Raw genomic sequence first — 9,082 nt, forward strand, 5'->3', positions numbered from 1 at the left:
GGATGACTTTTCCTTGACACCACAGAATCTGTGGACCCCACAGGATCCCCACCAACCCCACCACTCTCTCTCTCTTCTTCACCCATTCACCAATCACCTCAACTCCTCTTCCCCAAAAAAACCCTTCACCTATCAAATCCCTTCTTCCTCTTCACCACTCACATCCATCCTTCATAAAACTCCACCTACCTCACCATTCAAATTCAAACCACTTTCCCTCCCAAACCCACCCATCAATAGCCGAACCATGACCCCCCTCCTATATAAACCCTTCTTCACCCCTTCATTTTCACACAACCTAAACACCACTTCTCCCCCTCTTTGGCGAACACAAAGCCATTCCCTTCTTCCTCATTTCTTCTTCTTCTACTCTCTTCTTTCTTCTTTTGCTCGAGGACGAGCAAACCTTTTAAGTTTGGTGTGGTAAAAGCGTTGCTTTTTCATTTTTCCATAACAATTTATGGCATCCAAGGCCGGAGAAACCTCTAGAAAGAGGAAAGGGAAGGCAAAAGCTTCTACCTCCGAGTCATCGGAGATGGAGAGATTCATCTCAAGGGTGCATCAAGACCACTTCTATGAAGTTGTGGCCTTGAAGAAGGTGATCCCCGAGGTCCCTTTTTCACTCAAAAAGGGTGAATATCCGAAGATCCGACATGAGATCCAAAGAAGAGGTTGGAAAGTTCTTACCAACCCCATTCAACAAGTCGGAATCTTGATGGTTCAAGAGTTCTATGCCAATACATGGATCACCAAGAACCATGATCAAAGTGTGAACCCGGATCCAAAGAATTATCTTACTGTGGTTCGGGGGAAATACTTGGATTTTAGTCCGGAAAGTGTAAGGTTGGCATTCAATTTGCCCATGATGCAAGGAGATGAACATCCTTACACTAGAAGGGTCAACTTTGATCAAAGGTTGGACCAAGTCCTCACAGTCATATGTGAAGAGGGCGCCCAATGGAAGAGAGATTCAAGAGGGAAGCCGGTTCAATTGAGAAGGCATGACCTCAAACCCGTGGCTAGAGGATGGTTGGAGTTTATCCAACGCTCAATTATTCCCACTAGCAACCGGTCTAAAGTTACTCTAGACCGGGCCATCATGATTCATAGCATCATGATTGGAGAAGAAGTGGAAGTTCATGAGGTTATAGCCCAAGAACTCTATAAGGTGGCGGACAAGTCCTCTACCTTAGCAAGGTTAGCCTTTCCTCATCTAATTTGTCACCTCTGTTATTCAGTTGGAGTTGACATAGAGGGAGACATCCCCATTGATGAGGATAAGCCCATCACTAAGAAAAGGATGGAGCACACAAGAGACCCCTCTCATCATGAGGTCCCTGAGATGCCTCAAGAGATGCACTTTCCTCCACAAAACTATTGGGAGCAACTGAACACCTCCCTAGGAGAACTGAGTTCCAACATGGGACAACTAAGGGTGGAGCATCAAGAACACTCCATCATCCTCCATGAAATTAGAGAAGATCAAAGGATCATGAGAGAGGAGCAACAAAGACAAGGAAGAGACATTGAGGAGCTCAAGCACTCCATAGGATCTTCAAGAGGAAGAAAGAGCCGCCATCACTAAGGTGGACCCGTTCTTTAATCTCCTTGTTCTTTATTTCCTGTTTTTCGAAAATTATGCTTTGTGTTTATCTATGTTTGTGTCTTGTGATCATTAGTGTCTTAGTGTCTATGCCTTAAAGTTATGAATGTCCTATGAATCCATCACCTTTCTTAAATAAAAAAAAAATTTGTTCTTAATTGAAAAAAAAAGAAGAAAAAGAATTGCATGAATTTTGAATTTTATAACAGTTTAATTATTTTGATGTGGTGGCATTACTTTTGTCTTCTGAATGTATGCTTAAACAGTGCATATGTCTTTTGAATTTGTGGTTCATGAATGTTGGCTCTTGAAAGAATGATGAAAAAGGAGACATGTTACTGAGGATCTGAAAAATCATTAAAAATGATTCTTGAAGCAAGGAAAAGCAGTGAATACAAAAAAAAAAGGCGAAAAAAAAACCGAAAAAAAAAGAAAAAGAAAGAGAAAAAGAAAGAAAAAGAAAGAATAAAGTTGTGATCCAAGGCAAAAAGAGTGTGCTTAAGAATCCTGGACACCTCTAATTGGGGACTCTAGCGAAGCTGAGTCACAATCTGAAAAAGGTTCACCCAATTATGTGTCTGTGGCATGTATGTATCCGGTGGTAATACTGGAAGACAGAGTGCTTTGGGCCACAGCCAAGACTCAATAAGTAGCTGTGTTCAAGAATCATCATACTTAACTAGGAGAATCAATAACACTATCTGGATTCTGAGTTCCTAAAGAAGCCAATCATTCTGAGTTGCAAAGGATAGAGTGAGATGCCAAAACTGTTCAGAGGCAAAAAGCTAAAAGCCCCGCTCATCTAATTAATACTGATCTTCGTAGATGTTTTTGGAATTCATTGCATATTCTCTTTTTTTTATCTTCTTTGATCTTCAGTTGCTTGAGGACAAGCAACAATTTAAGTTTGGTGTTGTGATGAGCGGATAATTTGTACCCTTTTTGGCATTGTTTTTAGTATGTTTTTAGTAGTTTTAGTTGAGTTCTTAGTATATTTTTATTAGTTTTTAGTTAAAATTCACTTTTCTGGACTTTACTATGAGTTTGTGTGTTTTTCTGTGATTTCAGGTATTTTCTGGCTGAAATTGAGGGACCTGAGCAAAAATCTGATCCAGAGACTGAAAAGGACTGCAGATGCTGTTGGATTCTGACCTCCCTGCACTCGAAGTGGATTTTCTGGAGCTACAGAAGCCCAATTGGCGCGCTCTCAACGGCGTTGGAAAGTAGACATCCTGGGCTTTCCAGCAATATATGATAGTCCATACTTTGCCCAAGATTTGATGGCCCAAACTGGCGTTCAAAGTCACCCTCAGAAATTCCAGCGTTAAACGCCGGAACTGGCACCTAAATGGGAGTTAAACGCCCAAACTGGCATAAAAGCTGGCGTTTAACTCCAAGAAGAGTCTCTACACGAAATTGCTTTATTGCTCAGCCCAAGCACACACCAAGTGGGCCCGGAAGTGGATTTTTATGTCATTTACTCATATCTGTACACCCTAGGCTACTAGTTTTCTATAAGTAGGACCTTTTACTATTGTATTAGAGGAGCTTTTGATCATGTTTTATGATTGAACTCACTTTGGGAGGCTGGCCATTCGGCCATGCCTAGACCTTGTTCTTATGTATTTTCAACGGTGGAGTTTCTACACACCATAGATTAAGGTGTGGAGCTCTGCTGTACCTCGAGTATTAATGCAATTACTATTGTTCTTCTATTCAATTCCGCTTGTTCTTTGTCCAAGATATCACTTGTTCTTCAACTTGATGAATGTGATTATCCGTGACACTCATCATCATTCTCACCTATGAACAAGGTGACTGACAACCACTTTTGTTCTACAAGCAACCAAGGCTCTAGTGAATATCTCTTGGATTCCTGATACACGATGCATGGTTGATCGCCTGACAACCGAGTGCTCGCCTGACAAACGAGCCAGCCATTCCGTGAGATCAGAGTCTTCGTGGTATAGGCGAGAACTGATGGCGGCATTCAAGAGAATCCGGAAGGTCTAAACCTTGTCTGTGGTATTCTGAGTAGGATTCAATGATTGAATGACTGTGACGTGCTTCAAACTCCTAGCAGGCGGGGCGTTAGTGACAGACGCAAAAGAATCACTGGATTCTATTCCGTCCTGACCGAGAACCGACAGCTGATTAGCCATATGCTGTGACAGAGCATAGGAACATTTTCACTGAGAGGATGGGAGGTAGCCACTGACAACGGTGAAACCCTACATAAGCTTGCCATGGAAAGGAGTAAGAAGGATTGGATGAAGACAATAGGAAAGCAGAGAGACGGAAGGGAAGGCATCTTCATACGCTTATCTGAAGTTCCTACCAATGAATTACATAAGTTCCTCTATCTTTATCTTTATGCTTTATTCGTATATCACTATACCCATTTGAGTCTGCCTGACTAAGATTTACAAGGTGACCATAGCTTGCTTCATACCAACAATCTCCGTGGGATCGACCCTTACTCACGTAAGGTATTACTTGGACAACCCAGTGCACTTGCTGGTTAGTTGTGCAAAGTTGTGTAGTGATCACAATTTCGCGCACCACAAAGCGGGCAAATTGCTTATCCTGTTTCGGTTGGTGGAGTTTTTGAGGATAAGGCATTTTGGCTTTGTATTCCTCAACCTTAGTTGCTGCAGGTTTATTGCCTGTAGAAGTGAGTTGGGAAGCCTTTTTAGAAGGGTTGTTATCAGCACTTGTATGTGTCTGATCCCCCGCTGGCATTTGAATGCCAGGGGTGGAAGCTGGAGTGGCGTTAGACGCTAGCGAACGCCAGAACTGTGCTCCCTTTGGGCGTTCAACGCCAAGTCCTTGCTTGTTTCTGGCGTTGAACGCCAAGAATGAGCATGGTTTGGGCGTTCAGCGCCAGCATTATTCCTCTCTGGGCTCTGATTGTCCTCAGAGGGATTTTGAGTAGTCATTTGTTCATTTCTTGGCTTCCTGCTGCTTTGAGGTGAGGTATTTAATGTTTTCCCACTTCTTAACTGAACTGCTTGGCATTCTTCTGTTATTTGTTTTGACAGTTACTTTTCTGTTTGCTTTAACTGTACTTCCATATTCCTGTTAGCCATTCTTGTTTCTTGTAGTATTTCCTTGAATTCGGCTAACTGCTAAGTTAGAAAATCCAGCTGCTGATTGAATTCATTACCCTGATCTACAGGACTGAGTTCAGCAGTTATTGTTTTAGCTTCTTCTTTCATGGAAGATTCACTGCTTAGGTACAGATGTTGATTTCTGGCAACTGTATCAATAAGCTCTTGAGCTTCTTCAATTGTTTTTCTCATATGTATAGATCCACCAGCTGAGTGATCTAGAGAAATCTGAACTTTTTCTGTAAGCCCATAGTAGAAGATGTCTAATTGCACCCACTCTGAAAATATTTCAGAGGGGCATTTTCTCAGCATCTCTTTGTATCTCTCCCAAGCATCATAAAGAGATTCATTATCTCCTTGTTTGAAGCCTTAGATGCTCAGCCTTAGCTGTGTCATCCGTTTTCGAGGAAAATAGTGATTCAGGAATTTTTCTGACAGCCGTTTCCATGTCTTTATGCTGTTCTTAGGTTGGTTATTTAACCACATCTTAGCTTGATCTTTTACAGCAAATGGAAATAGTAATAATCTGTAGACATCCTGATCTACTTCTTTATCATGTACTGTGTCAGCAATTTGTAAAAATTGTGCCAGAAACTCTATAGGTTCTTCATGTGGAAGACCGGAATACTGGCAGCTTTGCTGCACCATGATAATGAGCTGAGGATTCAACTCAAAGCTACTAACTCCAATGGAGGGTATACAGATACTACTCCCATATGAAGCAGTAGTGGGGTTAGCATATGACCCCAGAGTCCTCCTGGACTGTTCATTTCCACTTAGTTCCATGATGGAGCAAGGGAGATGGTATGGATGTTGATATTGTCTATTTTATTATAAGAATAATTTTCGAAATAATAAAATAAAACAAAAACCGAAATAAAAATAAAATAAATAAAGAAAGAAAATTAAAAATTAAAATTTATAAAAATTTGAAAAAATTTATGAAGATTTTCGAAAAATTTGAGGAAAAAGAGAAAGTGGTTAGGATATTTTTAAAAAAGATAATAAAATATATATTAAAAATATCTTTTTTTTTTAAACTTAAAAAGATAAGAATTGAAAAATTTTGAAATTGAAATCTGAATTTTTATATAAAAATTTCGAAAATATAGTTTAAAATTAGTTAGAAAAAATATTTTTTTTTTTGAATTTTGAATTTTATGATGAAAGAGAAAAACACATAAAAGACACAAGACTTAAAATTTTTAGATCTAATGCTCCTTATTTTCGAAAATTTTGGAGGGAAAACACCAAGGAACACCATACTTAAAAATTTTAAGATCAAAACACAAGAAAGACTCAAGAACACCTTGAAGATTCACAAGAACACCAAGAACAAAAGGAAGAACACCAAACTTAAAATTTTTAGAAGACTTTAATAAAATTTTCAAAAATTATGAAAAGATTAACAAGAAAACACCAAACTTAAAGTTTGGCACAAGATTAAATCAAGAAAAATTATTTTTGAAAAAAGATTTTAAAAAAAAGATGCCCAATTGCCAAGAACATAGACCAACGCTCTAGCCAATTAGGAGTAAATGTAACACTTGTTCTAAATAGGTATATTCCTTTTGGAAAATTAATACTTTAAAAAGAACACAAGTGAAACAAGAAAAGACACAGAACAAGAAAAATTAAAGATCAAACAAGAAAAATAAACAAGAACAACTTGAAGATCAAGGAAGAACAAAAAACACTAATACGAAAATTTTAAAGAAAAAAAATATAAAATATGCAATTGACACCAAACTTATAACAAGACACTAGACTCAAAGAAAAATAAAAAAAAATTAATAAAGAAAAATAATATTTTTGAAAAGAAAATAAAAGACTCTGACCCAATTGCCAAAATCTTCCTAATCTAAGAAATAAAATAAACCTTTAGTTGTTCAAACTCGAACAATCCCCGGCAACGGCGCCAAAAACTTGGTGCACGAAATTGTAATCACACTTTTGCAATCCGCACAACTAACCAGCAAGTGCACTGGGTCGTCCAAGTAATACCTTACGTGAGTAAGGGTCGATCCCACGGAGATTATTGGTTTGAAGCAAGCTGTGTTTATTTTATTATTCTTAGTCAGGATTTCAATTAAAATTATTAGTTTGAATTATTAGAAAAATAAAAGAGCGTGAATTAATTACTTGTAATGCAGTAATGGAGAATATGTTGGAGTTTTGGAGATGCTTTGTCTTCTAAATTTCTGTAATGTAATATTCCATCAATGGAAAAGTGCAAAGTTCCCTCCATGGCAAGCTGTATGTAGGGTGTCACCATTGTCAGTGGCTACCTCCCATCCTCTCAGTGAAAATGGTCCAAATGCTCTGTCACAGCACGGCTAATCATCTGTTGGTTCTCGATCATGTTGGAATAGGATCCATTGATCCTTTTGTGCTTGTCATCACGCCCAGCAATCGCAAGTTTGAAGCTCGTCACAGCCATTCAATCCTTGAATCCTACTCGGAATACCACAGACAAGGTTTAGACTTTTCGGATCCTCAAGAGCGGCCGCCATCAATTCTAGCTTATACCACGAAGATTCTGATTAAGGAATCTAAGAGAAGCTCATTCATTCTGATGTAGAACGGAGGTGGTTGTCAAGCACACGTTCATGGATTGAGGAAGGTGATGAGTGTCACGGATCATCACCTTCTTCATAATTAAGCGCGAATGAACATCTTAGATAGGAACACACACGTTTGAATGGAGAAATAGTAACAATTGCATTAATTCATCGAGACGCTGCAGAGCTCCTCACCCCCAACAATGGAGTTTAGAGACTCATGCTGCCAAGGAATATAAAATTCAGTTCTATAGACGTCATGAGATACAAAATAATTCTCTAAAAGTTGTTTAAATAGTAAACTAGTAACCTAGGTTTACAGAATATGAGTAAACTAAGATAATTGGTGCAGAAATCCACTTCTGGGGCCCACTTGGTGTGTGCTGGGGCTGAGACTTAAGCCTCTCACGTGCTTGGGCTGTTTCTGGAGTTGAACGCCAGGTTGTAACGTGTTTTGGGCGTTGAACTCCAACTTGTAACTTGTTTCTGGCGCTGGACGTCAGACTGCAACATGGAACTAGAGTTGAACGCCAGTTTACGTCGTCTATCTTTGCGCAAAGTATGGACTATTATATATTTCTGGAAAGCCCTTGATGTCTACTTTCCAACCCAATTGAGAGCGCGTCAATTGGACTCCTGTAGCTCCAAAAAATCCATTTCGAGTGCAGGGAGGTCAGGATCCAACAGTATCAGCAGTCCTTTTTCAACCTAACTCAGATTTTTGCTCAGCTCCCTCAATTTCAGCCAGAAAATACCTGAAATCACAGAAAAACACACAAACTCAGTAAAGTCCAGAAATATGATTTTTGCCTAAAAACTAATAATATTTTACAAAAAATTAATTAAAACATACTAAAATCTACATGAAATTACCCCCAAAAAGCGTATAAAATATCCGCTCATCATGGCCATACCGCTAGGCGGCGCGAACGCATGATCCACACGGACGCATCGCAGTGACAAAAATCAGCGTGGCAGATTTCTTCTCCAGCGATTTCTGGGCTGTTTTCGACCCAGTTTGCGGTCCAGAAAACACAGATTAGAGGCTATAAAGTGGGGGAATCCATTCATTCATAATCATGCTTTCATAATACACTTTTCATAGTTTTAGATGTAGTTTTTAGAGAGAGAGGTTCTCTCCCCTCTCTTAGGAATATAGGATTAGGATTTTTAGAAATTAGGGATTTATCTCATCTTCATATCAGGTTCAATATTCCTTTATTTTGACTTCTCTTCTACTTTAAGATACTTTAATGCTTTTATTTGTATTTGATTTATGTTGCCCATTTGGCTTATGAATATTGTCCATGTTAGATTTTATTGCTTTGAATGTATGTTATTTGAGGTATTTCAGATCTAAGATTCATATTTAGCTTTTTATATTATTGGCTTTAATTGATTAACTAGAAGCTCTTGAGTTATCAACTATTCATGATTGATTATTATGTCGGCTAATTAACTGGAATTCCACTAACTCTAGTCTTTCCTTAGGAGTTGGCTAGGACTTGGGAAATCTAACCAATTAGTTCACTTGACTTTTCCTTACTTACGCAAAGGTTAACTAAGTGGGATTAACTTCCATTCTCATAGGAGTAACTAGGATAGGACTTCTGAATTTTCATATCTTGCCAAGAGTTTATTTTATAGTTAATTATTTATTTTATTTGTCATTTAATTTACTTGTTCCTCACTTTCAAAACCCCAATTTACAAAACCCATAACCAATAATAAGAACATACCTCCCTGCAATTCCTTGAGAAGATGACCCGAGGTTTAAATACTCGGTTATCAATTTTAAAGGAGTTTGT

The sequence above is a fragment of the Arachis stenosperma genome, chromosome 10 (genome assembly GCF_014773155.1).
Source record: "Arachis stenosperma cultivar V10309 chromosome 10, arast.V10309.gnm1.PFL2, whole genome shotgun sequence".
Taxonomy (NCBI): Eukaryota; Viridiplantae; Streptophyta; class Magnoliopsida; order Fabales; family Fabaceae; genus Arachis; species Arachis stenosperma.